The following is a 20,935-nucleotide window of genomic DNA, read 5'->3' as shown; positions in this document are numbered from 1 at the left end:
CCGAGAGCAGCGGCCAGTTCGGGGGCCCAAAGTCTGTTTCCATCGCGAGGGAAGGCCTCGGATCGCGCTCGTCTCGTCAGCGTCCGGTCAGTTCGTGTTTTCCCGCGTTTCTTTCGTCACGTTGCGATTTTTCACCCCGAAATTGATCGTCGTAAACTGCTCGCGCGAGTGTACACGTGATCCAAAGGATATCAGAGAGACACTCACGGTGGAACTTGTTCAATACGTTTCAAAGGATCCAGAAACGATCGTTGTGTTTACCAGTGTACCAAGTGTCATGGGGATCTAGGAACGCCGGCGAGGGTGAGTCTGTTCGTGCTACTGGAAATTTTGCGTTCTACGATAAATTCTCGGATACTCTGCAATTGAGATTGAGAATGTTTAACGAGTGATTGATATTGGTGATCGTTGATTTTATTGGAACAGGAAGACGTGTGTTTTTCTGTCATGTTGAAGGTAGATCCTTTGAGAAAAATCACTTGTGGTACAAGTTGGTCGATGTATGTACATATATACATTAATTATAGGGATGTTCGTATCAGATAGTAGGCTGAGAGTAGGTGTTGCCGTTATGCTCGTAACAGCAGGCACCCTACGGAAACGAGTTAAGGTCTAGGAATTAATTTCATTGAGTTCCCTGCTGCAAATGAGCTGCGCTGTAACAAAGAAAGTGGCTGGCAGGAGCACTGACCGGTTATTCGAATGCACGATACGGTGATAAAGTCGACGATCTTTCGCTTCTAAACGCCCTTTGTTCAGTCTGTGTTGCATAAAGATGCAAAGTGCGTTAGATCGAACAGACTATATAGAAACGTAGAAGTCTCTTTACACGGAATGATTATAGCGTGGCTAAAAATAGACAGTCTCGTGTCATGGAAAATCTTAATTAGGGTCGTAATGTCAAACCAAACGATGCGAGTTACTGTTGCGATTAGAATTTATAAGAAAATCGGAAAGCTGTTGGAGACAATTTTCTCTCTCGCGATACTTTTAATGATACTTCAAATCTAATAATTAACTGCATAATTACACTACGTGGTCTGATAATCGTAAGTTCCATTTAATTAGGTGTTATAGTAGGATTTTTAAAAAATCCTAGCCATAAAAATTAATATCACGAAGCTCGTAAACTTAAATAATTAAAGAACATTTTTTTAAAGCAATATATAGGAATGTAACAAAAATAGGAGATGTTCTTAAACGTTACTATTTCCCCAGTTATTTAATTTAAGATGAAGCTCTATAAAATTTACTTTCAAGCTTACCAGGCGTCATCATCTGGCCTTAACTAACTGCTTATAAACCTCTCCAATGATCAACGATCCAAGACGACTCTTACTACTTCCTTAAGATTCTCAAGGACACTTGAAGTAGAATTTCAAGATGTAGAACAGACGCTGAAAATCATTTCGATCACATTTCAAGATTATTTCAACATTATCATTGATCTTTCCAAAGTTAATAAACAAGTTCAATGACAAATCTTTTTAAAATGATCAATGAAATTGTCCGTATTGTTCGGTAAACAACTATAGCGAAGTCATGGCTTTGCATGGGTTAGGCAAATGATCGGAGGATCGGTTAGGAGGATTCGATTTGAAATTGTGATTCCAGGCGTGTCCGGGAAGGGGAGGTTAGGCCGAACGGACGGACGTGTTCCTTTCTACGTGCGCCTCTGCACAGATGGAGTCATGCTAGGCTAACACGCCGAACGAATGCGTTGCGGCTAGATGGTGGAATCTTAAGTGTCTTCTAAGTGTCCTGAGATCTCTTTCGTAGGATAAAGAACCCAACAGTGCATAGACTCTAGAGGAATTATCGTATGTGTGCCATGGCTAGGGGAAGCAATTACTGGAATCGGATGCTTATATCTTCTTATACTTTCTTCAATTTGCTTCATTTGTTTGAATGCGTAGAATTTTTGGACGATGGAAATATTTACGTAGCCTCCTCATTTTGAACTTGAGAGCATGTAGATGAAATTTTTAGAGATAGATAAAAATTCATTAGCAAAAGTTGTATAATACTTGATCCTGTTGAATTCTTTGAGCTATTTACGATTCAATCGCATGTTTCTATGGCTAAACAGTTTCTTTAAATTTGAAGATAAAACAGAGGAATCGTTATTGATACGTTACGTTATTGTCACGTAATCTCTGCATAAAATGTTCTCAAAACGTTAAAAGTTTTTATCTACTGAAATAGGAGCGAGATCAAGGCTTAACAAATTCGAGAAACGCGGTTAATAACGTTGCCAATTTCCTTAGAGAAGTTTCCGTGGATTTTAGGCTAATTTAGAAAAATATTTTCGTGGCTATTGACAGTTATACCCATTAAGTAGAGTCTAAATCGATGACAATTAGCAAGAAATCAAGATTTTCTTAAATATTGATAATTATCCGCTTGTAAATGAATCCCAGGTACAGGGTAATTCGTTGAAAATTAAGATTTTCTTGGCTATGGTAATTATCTGTCAGAGTGAGTTGTAAGTTGTTGCTCAGTTTGTACATTATCTTTATATATTCCTATCTACAGATCTACGTATATAGTAGATACGCGCAGTAAATTCAACTTGAATATCTTATCAGAAGGAAAGGATAATTTTCACATGGAATTGGTCGACGAAATGAATTTAAATATTCCACTTCTATAGAAGATAAGAAATATATCTTATCGTGTTTGGCATCTGTGATCTTCGTAATACAGAAATCAATCAAAAATTGATCCATCTTATCTCACTGCATGTTCCAACCACCCACTGAATATCCGTCGCACTACATCACGAGCCGATCCTGCAGAAACAAAAATTTCCTCGCCATTCACGCCGCGACCATTATTCATCAATCGTGTTCCTGGCGAAATTTCGCCAGGCTTTGGACTCGAGGCCGGTCCGTGGCTCGCTCAATCGTTTCCATGTGTTTTGCATATGAGATCGAAAGTGTATACGCGGTGCACACGGAACGTGGGGAAACGTTTTGTTGTATTGGTGACGTGCACGTGTGTGTAGAGTAGCCATGAAATGCAGTCGAACCGGCTGTAGAAGACGCGTGCATCGTGGCCCGGGCAGAGCTGTGAGCTTCGTGGGTCCAGTGTTCACGGGACACGTTGGTTACGGATTTTTTAAAGATCTTCCTTGTTACGGATCGGAAACGGGGGTTCGAACGTAAATAAAAGATCTGCGGTTCGCCTTGATGTCTGAAATTCCATCGACCTCCGCGTTAACTCGCGCGCGCGAGCGTACATGGTGAAAAGGCTTTCGTCGAATTCATTAGGAAAAGGAAATACCCTGGCGAATCTGTGGTTTGCTCACGATGTTTGCGCTTCTCCTTTTTTTTTCGTTTATTCCAAGCCGTTTTAATTGTTCTTCTTGGTTCCTTGAAATTGATTTTGACTCTCAAAGAAATGTCATTGAAGCAGCTTCTCGACTTGAAAATAACCACTGTTTCTAACAAAATCTCTCGTTCGACCGATTTCTCAATTTTCGACGAATTCTACCTCTAACGAAACTTCACCCAACCAATTCTTCGAATAAAAGCTAGCCTTCTTACCTTCGAGGAAATCCCATTCGATCTGCTTTTCAGCTCCAAAATGACTTCTATCTACAACAAAATTTTATTCGACGAATTTTACCAATTTCAACGATTCCAAATTTTTCACAACTGTTCGAATTTAAAATCTCTCTTTCCGAACGATTCGCTTTACACGCATACGTAAGACGGCTGCCTTTATGCGTTGTTTTGGCGTATGGTCGAAACGCCACGAAGCAGCAAAGAAAACGAGAAGAGAAGGGAGTGAAAAGAAAGAAAGAAAGAAAGAAGAGAACGAACCGACTAAGAAAGGCGACGTAGGAAAGTCGTTGCACTGCGAACAGCTCAAGATCCATGATGCTGCGCCACGCGGCGAACAATGGACTCTGACGTCACTTCGAGGCTACACCTGCGGCGCTACACTTGTATGTGCAACGAGCCACCGACAAACCACCCCGCGGAGCGTGCTCCGATTCACAGCGGCCTGTTCGATTTCAAAACGGCCACCGGATCGAAAATAGCCGGCTACGTGCGTATGTGCCTTGCCACGGTTATGCTTCGCTGTTTATCGAACACCGCGGGTAATACGAGCTCCGTTCTTGCCTCGAAGGAGAAAACCAGACTCGATCTTACGATCCTAGAACGTTACCATGGGTCTCTCGAGGTGTTGGAAACGAAGATTTTAATTGTACGTAGCTCTTTTAACGGTGTAAGCGGAGAATTCAATTTTAGGTCTTTTTGATACGAGAAGTTGAAATTCTAATTACCTGAAAAGGCATTTGAACGTTAATTTTCACAAATACAATACGAATAATTAATAATATAATTTATAATACGAATAATAAATAATAAAACGGGAACTGTAAATGGAAAATGTACCAAGAAACCGTTCGTACTTGCTTGTTTTCTTTCCTCGAAAATAAGTATCCATTATATCGATCCAGAACAATTTACGGTACACTTTTGCGAGTGAAGCAATCAAACTTCATTTCGTCTGTTATGTTGGCTAAAAGAGCGAACCGACTTTCGTCCGTACGCTAACGAGGAAAATCATTTCTGTGGGGACTTTCATAACGATGAAACGATTTGAACGAATATAATGATCGGTCACAATCGTGGCTCGTACCGTTCGATTATGTAAAAGTTCGTATAAAGACCGTGTCGAATTGTGATCTGTGCGCCACGGAACGTGTTCCATACGCAATACTATTTACGTAAGCACGCACATGCGACGATCAATTGCAAAAGGAACATTTATTAACATCGATGCATCTGAAAATGGAAAGCGCCATCGTCCAAACGCGTTGCACGTAATGTTTTATAATAAACGTTATCACGTTTGTTATGTCATGAGATAGTTGGTTGACGTGAATTATTTATAACTATGATAAACGTTTCTTCTTCGTTAGAGATATTTCTAGTTACAAATGGTTACGGGTAAATTGTAATTTAAAATAAACGATTTTCATTTATTTTATGTAATATTAGCGTTTATAATATATGCATTTACAATTTCGACGATTCGATAGATACTTCATTTTTTCTTTGATTTTTCACTCGAAAAACGTACATTTTTTAGTAATTTCAATCTCCTGTTTTTACTAATACTTTTTAGAAGTAGAATAGAGAATATTTTTGAGCCATTTTAATTTAAAGAGTTTAGTCTAATTTCATGTTAAAATTGTTTAAACGACCGCCATTTCTGAATCACGCGATATTATATTTTCAACCAGGACAGGTATCTAATCTTTCGAGCTTCTTGAATACGTTCTATCCGCATTCTTCATCCTGTTTGGTATGCTGTTCATATCCTGTTCGACAATACGCAAGTAATCAAACGGATAAACGTTTAGTCACTTATAACGCGTTACTTTATCTCGCAATTATGGCTGATTCGCGTGATTTCTCTTTGAAAAGCGCAGTAAAAAGGGCCGAGCGAGTAACGAAAGACTTTCAAGTAAGACACGAATCGATTCATTGTAGTTCTAAAATATTCATCAACGATCATATGTTTTCACGTATGCGGAGAAATATCAAACGATCGAGTAAGAAGACTTTCGTTAATCTCCGATCTCGAATTCTCAAATTTTTAATTACTAATTTTGTATTGATTATTTTTAATCGATAATTTGATAGATTCATCAAAGTTGAGATATTCTCCATCGTTAAGAAATGTTATCCTAAACATCTTCGACCCGATAAACACGAAATATTTTTCTACTATTTCACAGGGAGATCCACTCGATCGGTTTCATTTTACGCGTAAACCGTTGAACTCGAAAGATCGTCCTCCTTTTCTGAAAAGAGATCTTATCCGATTCAAGTTTAAGACGTCTTCTTTCTATTTTAAATTCTACGCAAACAACCTTTTAAAGTCAATACGATTCCTACGTAGAAAGAAATGTCGATCCAAACGATAGATGAACGAAGGCGGTCCGAAACGTACGATCACATTTTTCGCGTATCGTTGTAGGACACGACGTTTTTCGTACGCATCGATCGAGTAAGGGGAGACTTTCACCATTTAAAATTCGTCTGGCTGGCAGAAGCGAGTCATCGTTCAGCCAGTTCCACCGACCGGATCGAGAAGGAGGCCTCGCTAAATACCTTATTACTTTTGAATTAACATATCGGTACCAAGGTAACAGGACTTCTTCGAGAGCTCGGTCGCGGATTCTTCGGCGATCGTTGGACCGGCAGGAGCCGCTATTTTTTGGGTCATCAGAGAGCTTCCTCTTGTTTGACGTTTACGCTTTTAACACGTTGACCGCCACGTGAATTTTAGGCACATGTACATTTTGCCCTGCGAGCAAATCTAACAGATCGAAATATACTGCAGCGTAACATTTAATTTGTGCACTCTTTTTCACGCAAGGTTGCCTAAGCCATTATCGAACCATCGTTGAAAATTTCTTACACGCAACAATTTCTTTATTTGAGAATATCTTCACGCGTCGTTTCATTTTGTCTTTTAACGAAATAAACGACGTGTTTGGAATGAAGTCGAAATGAAATCCACTTGAAATCGCGCAAGTAAGACGAGCGATCGCTGTCGAGTCAGTGACGGAGAAAAGGTACGCGGCTGGAAAGAAATCCGCGGAAATCGGGACGAGTCGAATTGAGAACACGCGTTCCAAGAATACTCGGACACCTTCGGTATCATTAGAACAAACTGTTGACTTCGTAGATTCAACTTGTCTCTATTGATCAGTTACCTTACTTATGGGGAATTATGTCTATTGTTAATATTTCAAACTTTGCATAAATTTCGGTATGAAATCGTAAAAGGTATCCAAAAAATGGAAATTCGGAGCGATTAGATTGTCTGATATTTTCGCTAAGTATTTTCAGAAAATAAAGATTTTAGGAAAGATATAAAAACCTGATGCTAGGGTTAAACCTTGATCCTGAAATATAACAGAAAAATAACAGCAGCCTATCGAACTCACTTTCATCGAAGACACGCTAAATGGACTGAAAGAAAAATCTTGTTCCATTCCATTGTCTCATCGAGACAATGAAAAAAAAAAAACGGCTCGTCGAAACGAGACAAGGATGGAATATACGCAGAAACGAATATCCATCGCGCATCATGAAACGAAACGGCAATTACCATAGTCGGATAGGGGAAACACTAAGCTGAAAAACGGCGAGTCGTACTCGAAAGTAACCAGCTGCGTTGATAGAAACTCAAATGAAAGCTGCTAAGTGAGTAATCAAGCAACAGGAGGATTTCTTCTGTCCATCCATGGGGCGCAACAGGTTTTTCTCCCGCCTAGAAATCCCCCAGTCACGAGGTCTAATCGTGATCGATCCTTTTAGTCGTAATATTCGAGAAGACAAGGGAAACGTTCGTTCAGTTATATTGTCTATTATGAATAATTTTTAATTTTACACAGATGCCGCGTATGAAGGGTTTGCAACGTATATGACAATTTACGCTCGAGAACGTTCGTTCTTTCGAAGAAGAAACGTTCAAGGATTCGGCATAATTATATTCGATGAGTTTTATCGCTTTAGTTTATTTGGCAATATTATTGAAATTGTTTAGCGTAACGAATAATCGTTTCGTTCGTATAATTTTCAATTAAATTCATTCGTAGAATTTTTCCAAAATATTTCAACTCGTACTCAAACGGTTCGACCACGTAAAGCCACGAGAACAGGTTGTGAAAGGCCGAAGGATCCCATTCCACAACCGCGACCTCCGATAACTATACAGTATAAGCAACTAGACCAGCGGACAATCGTTGTCCTCGAACGGTTCCATTAGACGAAGAGACAGTTAGGTTGCGTTGTCGGTTGATTACGATTGCATCAACATCTTCCTGTCTGCACGCGTTGCGGAGCTCTCGTTTCCATCTGGTTCCCTGACGTTCCAGTTTCCGTGGAAACGGTAATCGTTGCTCGACGCGAGGGGTGTCAGGAAGAAGACGAGAAGAAAGAAGAAAAACAAAGGGAAACGTCCTTGACGTTACCGTTAGGGCAAAAAAAGGTTGATCAAGTCGCGTTCACACTTGCCACGAGTCGAAATCGGAATGTTAATGGCGGCGTTTCAGCTTCCGGTTGAGTTAACGCTTCCGAGGAATCGTGTTTTCCGCATTCAGATCGAACGATGTAAAAATAAATGGAGAAATAAACGAATAATTATATAAAACATCAGTGGTAATAAAATTTTGCCATTAAATTCATCGTTTGATTATCACCGATTGATCTATACGATTCGAACGTTTAATAATAATCACGTTTTACGCTAATATTAATCTCTTTGACGAGATAATTACCATACAATTGTCAACATTTTCAAGAGTCAACGAAACCATCAATAAGAAGCACGACACAAAAGCACGATCCCTGAGATAACATAGAACATAATTACGTGGTTTAAGTAACGAAATTATCATTAAGAGTAATTGAACAATGAAAGATACTTAACAAGTAATGAACGTTTAATCGCTAAGGAAAAATGATCACTGAATTTCGCTGTAAATTACTTCTGATTAATTAGAATCTGATAAATATACTGCCAACTACGACTCTCGTCTCTAATTATACTAATCATCGAGTGACTTCCAACTCTCTCATTTCCTTCCTCTCTTAATTTTACCTGTTTGCTTGTCTAACGATCAAGAATGTCGTTGATTGTCCGACTAATCGTATCTAACCGGATTGTACGAATCGTTTGATCGAACAACACGAAGAAATTGACCTCGATGATGTCATGGAAACTACGTAGAGAAAGATGTTCAGCTTTCCTCGCGATAATACGCGACTCTTTCTGATTAATCGACGATTTCTTGTTCTCGTATCCGTACATGATCGAACGTTTCACATAAGAAAAAGCTAATGAAATACGAGGAAAGTATAAAAATTTGGTCGTGAAATATCTACCTTATCTATTTTAAATATCTACTCTGTGAAAAATTTACCTATGTTCTACCAAACGAAGGAGAATAAAGCTGATCGAATGAATTAAATTAACCTTTCCATAGTGGAATTGTCGCGGTTACATCGATGTAGCCGTCCTTGATGATGCAGCCGAGATTCCATTAAAGGTTGAGCCGAGCTTTCTCCGAGCATAAGTCATTCCGAATTCCTGGCAATCGCGAACGAGCACGGTAACCACAACTCGAAAGTGCATTCGAATTCCTGCTTTTCCTCTTGCACGCGAAAATTATCCAGAATTTTCCTTTTACCACATAAACTGTTTCTGTTTCTTTTTCTAACGAAGAAAGTTTCGCTTTTACGTATACAGTTCCCAGGATGATTAAAATCAATCGAACTTCGTAGTTGCTTTCATGCAGAGTTACTTTCGATTACCTATTTCCTGTATTATTCATAAAAGAGAATAAAGATATCGGATAGGTAAAATAATACGTTTTACGAAGCATCGATAGGTATAAGAAATTTACCACTGCGGATAATTGGCGTGAAATTTAATGGTGTACTATTTTTAGTTGCCTTATTATCTATCCAGTGACTCTGTGTTTTCATGTGTAAATCATTTTTCTGTGGGTAAACACCGATCGTAGTAAATAATACAACTCATTATTGTTGTAAAAGAAGTTTATTAGGAAATGATTAATAAGCTAGTTAACGCCAAATTTATGAAGCGTCAAACAGCAGGCGTTGCAGAATAATAAACGGGTCACTTTGGTTTTGTCTAACACGCGATATTATCATTTTTTTGTGACTGTTACGTCAAATCATCGCTTCATTTTTTAATTCCATTCCACCTCTTTAACGTTATATCGCGATATGTATATTTTCCATATTTTATTTTATTTATTTATCACGGTGTTGCTATGCGATTGTAAAATTAGTACCGTAGAAAGTGATCTATTTAACTTTCAATTTTCAAATTAACGCAAAATACTGCGACTATATTTTTTATCATTCCCATAAGAGGATTAACTTAAGAAAACGAAATTTAAATCTGTTGTTGGTATAATAATCGTCTTATATAAAGAATTAGTCAATTTATCGGCAAAATGATAGTTATTTATTATCGTTCATTTACGTAACGGTTACGATGTTATAATTTATATATATTTTTCTTGTCACTTATTATACGGACGATCCATCACAGCTGTCTTCCTACTTTCAAAATATCTTTCTATTTTTAATTCGCGTAACTGTAATTGCCCGCATGTTCTTATTTCCCTAACAGGTCAACCGTTGATGACGGAAGTTCAACAAACGTGCACGACGCGCCTAGTTATTTCGATTGTATAACCTACTCTCGTCTTTCGCGACCACCTCTCGTGCAGCCATTCAAGATCGTTCCACATATTCCCACAGGAATTCCCTCGAAATGCCATTCTTTCCTTTACAATACGTTATCACAGAAGAGACCTCGATTATGGTACCAAACCAGCCTATTCTACCCTCTTAAGGAACGCCAGATAATCAAACTGCTTTCCCAGTGATAAAACCAACGTTCCATTGCTTTCAACTCTTTACAACAGCCGACCGATATTCATCCTGGCGGGATTACCCGGATTACTACTCTCCTTCAACGTCAAATAGATAAAATTTTATATATAGAATCGGCGTAAGAATTCGCGGTTTAATATTGCAAAATTAAAATTGTAAAAGTTCGCATAGATATCTCGTAGTCTAATAGCGAACATCCTAAACGTATCGAGTACAAGGATTCGCCACTTCTAAAGGAGCTGACGCGCAAAGTCCATAGACCGTCGCATCTTAGAGACGGATCCAATTCATAGAAACCATCGTCGAAGGTGATCTTTCGCGTCTGGAACTTTTTACTCTCTCGAATCTTGACGCGATCTCTCCTCTTTCTCTCGATCGACGGCTCGAGCAACCTGGACAAGAGGTCCATTGTCCGACCGACTGAGATCGTATTGTCAGTCGTGGGGAACTGAATTCTCTGACCAGTGGAACGAAACTGTAACGCCAGCTCGGTTGTTGGACCGCATGCCTACAGTCGATCGGACATTGGCAGCATGCAAGTGAAAGTGTCGCCCGGGTCCCATTCTCTGTACGCTGAAACGCGCACGGTTCGCGTGTACACACGCCTGCCTGTTGCTAGAAATCCGCCATGCCTGTCTCTGTTGCCATAGCGAGCTAGTCGAGCACTATGATACCATCCTGTATTCCTGTTCCTGTTCTCGCGTTCCGCCCGGTATCGCGTGTCCATATGCAACCATGGTGAGAAAAGTGGACCCGGCTCGACGAAAAGGTGTTGATCTTCTCCCATAAAAGCGGTCGGGTTCGATGCACCGATGGTGTACGTGTGCTGCTTTAACCCCTTAACGTACATGCAATTTTCTCGAGCCAACCAGTTGAAAATGTACAATTTTATTCTTAGCAGGATTATTTCTTGATTAAATAATACATAGAAATAGTAAATAATACGAATAGAACGCAGGCTAGGAAGTGAAAGAAAGCATGTGTTTCTATAAATACGGAAACGCTATCGTTTATTAGTACAAAGAATGGTTCGCTGTTGCTGTGCGCACGTTAAAAGATTAGGTAGCTTCTTGCAGGGATATTAGAGGTAGTGTATGGTTTTCGAGAATGCGATAGGAAGATTGGGTTTTGTGGGATCATAGGGCTTCTTGGATGAGGTTTCTTTCTTCGTTTTAGGGAGCGATTTTGGTTAGACGGAATTATTGGGCGGTAGTATAATTTTAGATCCATACTTCAGATCATACTTCATACTTAATTTCATGGCTATTAAATATCGCGAGGGAATCCGGAGAACAGTAAAGAACAAAATTACTAGCATTCGGAATTTTGTATCGACCTCTGCGTTAGGATGATCGATTCGTTGAAATAATCGTGTCCAAACTCGGACAATATGTTACACTAATCTATAGCAATTTCACCTCCAACTCCGTTTCACAATCTCTCCTTTCGCAATATCCATCGTATGACCACACAGTCGTACGAACCAGTTCCAGACCAACGTTTGCTTGTTCCGTCGAATACGAAAGGATTGAGATAGCTTAACGATAACGGAAGTAAAATTAGTCGTACCGAAGAAGACGCAAAATTAATTCTCTCGATCACCGTTATACCCTACAAAGTTTATGGAAGTAAAAGGAGAAGGGCGGCGATTCGAAAGCCTGTTCGACATCGAGTCATAAATTCTGAACGATCGCTTTCCATAATAGTAGCGCGGTTTTGCTGATCTTAGATGAATATGGAGGTAATGATAAATGATCCAATCCGAACTGCATTAAATTACTTTCTATCGAGGAAAAAATATTTTTCTTCTTATATTTGGATTTGTAGTAATTGGCAAACTACGGATGTTCATGCATCTACGAGAAATTGGAAAATATATAGAAAATGCGCATGATACGATGTAAAAATATATAAAATACCCAAGCTACGATGTTTTTTTGTAATATTCGGTAGAAACGATAATTTTCTATCCAGATAATTTTCATTTTTTTCAAACGATTCGTACAAATACGAATTTGCATAATTATCTACGGTCTAGTAATTAGAAATGAAAGATATGCCGCATAAATAGCGTAGTTATCTTACTAAATAAATGGAAATTTCTTTTACCGAAGGTTTCATCATCGAATTCTAATGTAGAAACTGGTTAAAAAAAAAAAAAAAAAAAAAAAAAAATAAAGAACAAATCTTAAGGAAGTCGGAAATCAGCGATTCGAGTCGCAGATTTAATTCCAGACGCGACCGATGCAACTCGAATCGAATTCCAAGTGTAATCCACTTAAGAAACACCCTGTGAGACGACGTTCTCCGAGCGATTTACAGAATATGCAAGCGGCATAACGCCTACAACCGTGCTGGATTGCACGCTCACGGACGGCCTTGAAAATTGCGAAACCGCTCGAAGCGGAAACCGAAAGCGCAACCTCGAGGCTCCATAGAACGGTTTCTAAACTCTCGGCGTCGTGAGCGACTCCCTGTCTCCTACGAACGTGTTGCACTCGCGTATCGTTAGGAGCTATTTTATTACGACAAAAGGACGTGCAAAACGGTTAACGATCTTCGATCTAGAAGAAATAATTGGATGAGCCGGTATTATTAACGTGCAAACGTAATACTCGTGAGAGCTATTGTTTTATGTTGAGACCGGATCCCGATGGCCATTTCAGATTCTTATAATAGACTACATAATATAACGAGGTTACTGCATCGATTGATGCGGTTACGTGCAGAGCTGTATGCATTTTGGATCTTTTTCAAATTAAATTGAGAATAAAGTATCGCATTATCCGCAATAATTTGTAACGTGAGTTGTAGCAACGAAGGAAAGAAAGGAAAAATGATTAGTTCAACGATAAAAATAGTAATAGACACGGAGAAAAAAAGTAACAAACTATGAAGACTATGAAAATGTCAAAGCACAAAAAATAAATAAATACTCGACCAGCGGATTACAATGCTATTCTCGAATGTGAACGTCCTTCGAATTCCTAGGATAATCTCAGGAAAATTGTACCAGATCACAAAGATTAGATAATGTTACTGTTATGTACGAGAATAATTATTGTAAATCAAGGCAGTGCACTCCGATGGAACGGTGCCAAGAATCTCGACACGCAGTTATAATGGAAAATTCATTCGTCGAGAGAGGAAAAGAACGAAGCTGGATCTCAGATGCGAATAGCCGATAGAAAGACAAATTGTTTCCACGTGAATCAGCCATGAATCCAATGTGGACATATGGAATCCAGTCGTGGGTAGCGCGTGTGTAAACTCTGCACACCATCTGCGATATTCCAATACGTTTCGTTCGAAGCGTAAAATAATATATAATAATATTATCTGAATCATGCGAAAGGTTCCAGTTTTGATTTATCTATAATGTTGCTGGAAACTTGGTCGCAACCAGCATCAGGTATAGTTTCGTATTGGCGAGCAAAAGTTAGCTATCGAACTCGAGGAAGCCTTCGTTATTCATGAAGCTAGGTCGCCTTGTGCGGGCACGACGATTAATTAACACCGGTGATTACTAATTAGAGAGCACACTGTGTGTGAGATGGCGTTTAATATTAACAATGCTAACGATTCCCAACGACTCGTACACATTTAAATACAAAATCCTCTTCTGTTCGTTAAACACAAACGAATCGAACGTGAAAAACAAATTTATGCGGTACGTTGGAACATTCGCCTATTATTCTCGATGGTTGAAATTCTATGGAAAAACCATGCTCGATTCATTGGGCTTATGGTCGCTACCATTCGTAATCGAGATGGTCATGAATATTGAGTAGATAACAGGGAATTGTTTCTCGCGTGCACGCGCGTTTTAATTTCGTTCCATTTATTTATGAGCTAACTGTGTTTCGTAATAGTTTATTAGATAAATTCGCGTATTTTGTGTTTTATATTGCTCTCGTATTTGGTGGAAATGAATTATTCTGTATAGAAATTGTTTGAGATGATATCGCGAAAATATTAATTGGGAAATTTTCTGACGATTATAGTTACGACGATATCAATTACGAATTCATTTATATCAGTTACGATATGATTTGGTTTTCTCTGCCAGAAACAATTTTCTTTATCAAATCAATAAACTTTCTTCTAATAAGACAATTTTTTATTATCATTATTTAATTTGTACTTTAGAATTTGTCCAGCTGGACATTTGGTAAATTTTCCCAACTTAATTGTTAAATAACACGTGGATGGCTACCCCCAGCGGGATACCATCTTCGTGTTTGACTATTTTATTTCTGTAGTGAGGTCAGTGGGATGTTTTCTTTTTAGTCTTCTTTCTATCAGAGTAATAAGACTTGGACAGCGTAATTACAAAGAATTTACGTACAAGTACAGGTTTGAAGAAAATTCCACTACTTAGAAACGGATTTCATTACATAGAAACAGATTTCATTAGTGAATGAAGGCGTAGCGGCGATTTCAAGGCCGCTTTCACCTTCCTCAACGAAATACCATATTTTTCTACCCTCTGGTTAATGAAGAGTCGATTCAAGGTCATTAAGTAAAAGGCACTTAACAGTTCACGGTTCTTACCAACCGCACGCGGAAAATGTGACGAAGTACTGTTACACATGAATCAAACATGTTGATGGAATAGCTTCGACCGAGCCTGCGAAGAATATCTAATAAATTATAAAATGGGAATATAATTACCTAGAAGATAAATATACTGCAATGGCAATGAACGTTTCATTCATTCGCAAATCGATAATAAGCTTGTTTAATCGAACGTGTAACGCAATCTTTCTTTCGGACGACATTTGTGGAAGCTCGTTAAATATTTGTACAGACGTAATTGATACAACAAAACCAGGATACACTCAATAAGGAAGCTCGTAAAGAGAGTTGAAATCCCTAGAACATTTTGTCTTAGAACACTAGAATTTCCGACAGATAATAAACAATAAATTACGAGAGAAAGATAGCTCGACAGCTACAATTTTTTAATTTCTACAACCGATAAATCATTAACTAAATAATTTCTTCCTATTGTACCTACTTCCTTATGAACATACAATTCCCAAATGTATATCACGTTTATTGATCAACGAACCTTAACCGTTTACCTATCGACATTCTGTAAGTACAAAATTAGATAGTTCAGACAGTTTTAATCCATCGTAAACTGGAATTCGCTTGACATTTTGTAGCTGTTCCGTTTTATTGTCCGCATGTTGGCCAAGCCATTGAATTAGTCACGTTCGTTTTTAAAATACCCCTCTGTGTTCATCGATGGCCGACTTTGGTCTAGCAGAGAGAAAGGTCAGTTCCAAGAACCATAAATTTTATACCTAATACCAGAATCCCAAAATATATCGGTTACATACTTTCGGAATCGCCCTAATACGTACCCTACTTCTCGTTGTTGCCATGTGCTCGCCATCGCAGCTTGCTTATGGTGTCACGTGTTTCTTCTATCGTGACGACGTCTTAATTTCTGGCAGGACCCTACTTTGGAGTTATTTGGAGAAATTAAATATTGACAGACGAAACGAGTGCCTTTTTCTTAAATGACCGTAGAAAGATATAGTTTATTTATTAGAAGTTTCCTTCCATATATCGAAAGATGATAAGAATCGACCCACACCACCAGATAGATACGCAGATTGTGGTCCATCGGTGAGTCACGCGCCGCTTTAAAGTATCAATGTCTGTTTGTTTTGAAAAGACCGCTAGAAATGGTTAATATTTAATCGATACTGTCAAAAAAAAAAAACTCATTAAAGAACCCTATCTTTCAGCTTTTTACTCAAAACCCAGCCTGATATGTCTAACCTTAAATAAGATCAGAATAATCTCTATGTCTCTCCTATCGCTTTCCCTATAATATGTGCCTTTCAAAGTACTAAGTATCCCTGGCATCGAGATCTTTGTTAAGTTTCGCGCTAATTTCTACGGTATTGGCATGGTAACTGTCCGTATTATCGCTGAGATGCCGCGATTGTATGTGGTACACCGGTTACATAACCCTGGCATTCGTGCGATGAAAACGAATGAAACGATGAACCGCGGCGCGGGAGAAGAAGTTAATTGAAAATGGCAAAGTACGTTCGTTCGGATTGATCGCGAGGCAGCAGGTTACGAGCCGTTTCTCATACGTCAACGAACTTCTATCGTTCATAACTTAACGGTAAATTATTAGTCCTTCGTTTCTGAAGAACGAAGCGAACTGCTTGCTCTGCCGGAACAGAAGCGTGGCTAACAATAAGAAAGGTGCAGGATATTTCACGCGTCGTCATGCTACACAAAGAGCTGGAAAGATGATTAGATAAAAGAATGCGGGTTATTTCTGGATTGATTATTTCTGATGGATCAAACGCAAAACAGCATTATACGTAATAGAAGAACGATCGTCGAGTCTCATATGGAATTTTGAAATTTATCACGAACGAATATTATGAATAAAAAGAAAAATCAATTTAACCGCAACATTTACTTCCATTCTTCTCTAACAAATAACGTTTATTCCTTTAGATAGAATATGCTTTTTTCAACCGACTCTCTCTTTCTCACGCATGAACGACCTTTCAGTGGCATTTGCACGACATTTTTCCGTGCATATTTCGCGCGTGCACTATCCAACGACGCAAGAATGTTGCATCGACGGCTATGAACGAACGCGGAAGCGTTTTCTGGAAAGTACGTCGAATCGTGTAGCGGTGTGACGAACGGTGCTCGCGTTCAATCATCGCCGGGGCAACAGGCCGCAAGAAAGATAATTCCTCGATTAGGAATCGACCGTTTGTCTCGTGTTACCTCGACCGTGAAATGGCAATTTTCAAGGCTACCATGGGTGTTCCAGTCCCGATGATACGTTCCTGAGCAAAAAGAACCCTCATGTAAATTGTGTGTCGTTCGCTTGCGGTATACCTCGAGGAACGTTGATCTCTTAATATCGACGTTGATGCACCAACAGATACAGATTTACGATGGAAAAACATGGTGGAAACGTCGTTATTCAAATTGGTTTTTCGAACCGATGGTATACGAGAGATTCTGGAAAATTTTATAACGCGACAACTCGAAAGAAGAAGGCAACGCACGTGTTTTCTTTCGGCGCGTGTGTATATGTAGAGTATGTATGTACGCTTGAATATAGTAGATTTACAACGAGATCGCAGAAAATACAATGGAAACGTTATTATTAAAAGCGATCTTTTTTAGCGCGATGGATACGTAGAAGGTTCCAGAGAGGCTTGTACAAAGTCGCTGTCAACTTGACAGCGTCGCGACGAAGATTATGTAAAAATGTTTTTAAAGCGCTTGAAGCGTGTAATACTCGTAAAAAACGCCGGTATGAAAATTGTTCCTTTTTTTTTAACGTAATGCTATTAAGCAGTTCAAAAGAGTTTCGTTACGTTTTCATTTTTAAAACCGTCACGTCGAAGACGATGTAAAAACCGTTTTCTTTTTTTTTTTTTTTTAAACGATCGGAGCGTGTAACGTGGGAACGAAAGAGTAGAAACGCGAAAGAGTCTTTACGAGTCGCTGGCTTTTCTCATTTTGCGAGCGATGAGAATGAGACGAGTACCGAATAAAGAGAGATTCTCCGTTGCACTTAAAATGTGGACTTCTCGGCGTAATTAAAAATTGTCTTTTGCATAAAAGAAGCGGAGAAACGTTAGGATTAACAGTTATAACCTGCATCGTTCGTTTCAATGGATTTACCGCTTGGATCGCAACGACGATCACTTTCAAAACATTTCTGCTATTTCTTTTCGATGTTTCTCGTTTTGACATTTTTATGGAATTTATATGTGAAATGAAATTCGAAATTTTTGACGGATTCATATATAGAATAACGAAATGACGATTTTAAATGGCAGACGTAATTTAAGGAGACTTAACGAGTCGGCAGAACTTTAACGAAGCGTAATTGAACAGGAAGACTACGTTTAATTATGCCGAATATTTATCAGCTTGATGTCACAGTCGACGATATCTCTTCGCGAGTTTAGAATTATCTGAAAATAAAAATTATAAGCTGAAAAATTTATCGTATGTTCCCGCGTAGTTATTCTCATTATTCAAACACATTTACAATCGATAGAACGTATAGAGCTATGCTTAACAGCTCCTATGCATTTTAAATAAGAAGTCTGATGCTTTCACTATTCGAATTTCTACAGGTAAGTACTTAATACGATTCTGAATTTCCAATTACGAGTTACGTTTCATAGAACATTGGTAAGATATAAATATATAACCGAATGTTGAGAAACAACGGTGATATTTTTGTAAGTCTTAAAAAGAATGAAATTTTTAAAAAGATATAAACGTATTATTATTAAGTTTTACTAAATAGGTAGTTTCAATAAATTTTTGTCACATTCTTGGGTAATAAGCCTGACACGGATATAAAATTCTGACTAACAGCTGTTCCGATATTTATGAATATTGATAAACCTTTCTCGTGAGAATTTTTTCGAAACTCCGATAATGTGATAGGACTCTGTTCGATTAATAAGCCAAGGCGGCATTACACCTTCATCCTGAATGAAATCGAAAACGATCATCAAGAGCCCCGCCTATCTAACATTCGCGCGCTAGACTCGTCCAGCATGTAGCAAGGTCGTTTTGTCTTTTCCTCTCTCTCTCTGCTTTAGTCAGTGTGCACTTTCATTTCGAGGCAAACCGTCGGTGTCTTTCGCGACCGTTTATGGCTATTAAATTAAATTCCACGTCCGTCAGCCAGTTGGAGTCGTAGCCGGTCGAACTGCAGAATGCAGAATGCACATACGAGAACGTATGCGCGCCTGGCCATTAGTCAAGTTTTATCGGAATCGCGGCTAAACTACTGTTCAGACCTCGGAAGAGAAATTCTCGGCTGTTTCGCGCGACCAGAGCGTTCACTTTACGTTCAGAAGCTTTATTAGGTTGTCCGAAAAGTTTCTTTCGTTTCATAAGGTGATAATAGATGAACGACAATTTCTGTTTTATATTATTTTATTAGATTAGGTATGATCCATTTCGTTCTATTTCTATTATTACGTTCGTGCATAATTCAATAAACTAATATAAAAGAAAAGACATTGTGCGTGTATTATTTCCTTATAAAACGAAAGAAACTTTTCAGGTAACCTAATATTTTGGCCCGATAATAATTCGAACGATAACAATCCTCTGGGATTCTGAACTGGTATCATCGGCCAATGAAATATTACGAGTTATCGATGCTAATAAATTTTCTTACACGAAAGCAAGAAGTTTGGGAATAAAGCGAGTAAAATTTCACGAGATTCGCAAATTACGAGTTACAAGTCGAGCGATCGTTCTATTTAACTTAAAATTGTAGAAGCTGTTTGCATGACGGAAGTTTGTAATCTACAACTTATCGTCGGTGAATTATTATTGCTAATATTAGTTAGTATAGTCTGTAATTTGTGACTGGCCAATTATTATGGAGAAAGAAAGGATAGAAAATATGGGACATAAATCGAAAGAATTTATGACTTCTTTGAACAGGTTTTGGTGGCCTGTTTGAATGGAGTAGCCATGGCCGAGCATTTGGACTTTCACAAGTCGAATAATTTCATACTCGTTGCGTGATCGATTTCGCCAATATTATCTCCGAACTTTCAATAGAATGTTTTTCGTTGTTCAAACTATTCATACAGCTTCTAAGAAACTTTACCATCGAAACTAAGATGCCACTTTCGACTACTATTTTACGCGTTTTAATAATATTCCTGTATTATATTAAAGATGAATAAAAGTGTCCTCATATTTATAAGCGGCAATGTAAGTATATTTCTAGAAGAGAAGGGAATCGAACTTGGAATTGCATAGCTTATCGCAATGTTGCGACGTACAGTTGTGATTTCTCGTTGAATTATTTATTACGAAAGTTTGTAGCCGCGTGTAGCGAATCTAAGGACCCAAAGTCGATTGCGCTGCATAGTTTTTTATGCAATATGCTCGCGTATTTGATATCGATCTAATTATTATTCCCACACACGCGGAAAACGCAGTATTTTTTTTCGATCAACGGTGAAAGTCGTATTATTACGAAATTTGGTCGATACGTTTGCGCGAATGAGTTTGATATTCGAAAACTGACAGGCGATAGATGGGCGAAAGACTATAGAAAGGTGAGGTCGAATCCTTCATTGATTCGTATCTGTTGAGTTGTTTTCTAGTTGAGCTATCAATCAAATTTCAATGAGAAAATGGATACGTTTAAACTGATATAAATGTTGTACACGAAAGAAACCATTTTTCGTAATTCCTATTAAATAATAATTCTACGAGTAATAATTTTTATTATCACAGACCACGGATAATGTGATCTTCAAGTCTGAAATTTGATTAACAATAAATTTTGACGTATCTTCTTATAACAACGAGAAAGGTTTACATTTATCTACCTTTTATGTATGCGGTGCATCTGATGTTTTAGCATCGAATAGGTTACAAAATTCTAGACTTTAGATGTATTTCTAGAGGAACTA

General features: G+C 38.4%; 1 protein-coding gene across 50 annotated transcripts in view; it reads left to right on the top strand.

Annotated features, from left to right (window-relative positions):
- Window positions 1-20,935, top strand: part of LOC126920373 (uncharacterized) — a 55,569-nt gene continuing 34,634 nt past the window's right edge. For all 50 annotated transcript variants that reach the window (XM_050730632.1, XM_050730667.1, XM_050730666.1 and 47 more), the window contains exon 1: window positions 1-303. The gene's annotated coding sequence lies outside the window, so the exon portion shown is untranslated. The remainder of the gene's footprint in view (window positions 304-20,935) is intronic.

Source organism: Bombus affinis, chromosome 9, assembly GCF_024516045.1.
Source record: "Bombus affinis isolate iyBomAffi1 chromosome 9, iyBomAffi1.2, whole genome shotgun sequence".
Taxonomy (NCBI): Eukaryota; Metazoa; Arthropoda; class Insecta; order Hymenoptera; family Apidae; genus Bombus; species Bombus affinis.
Note: the sequence above shows the minus strand (reverse complement) of the source record. Positions and strands in the feature narration are given on the sequence as shown.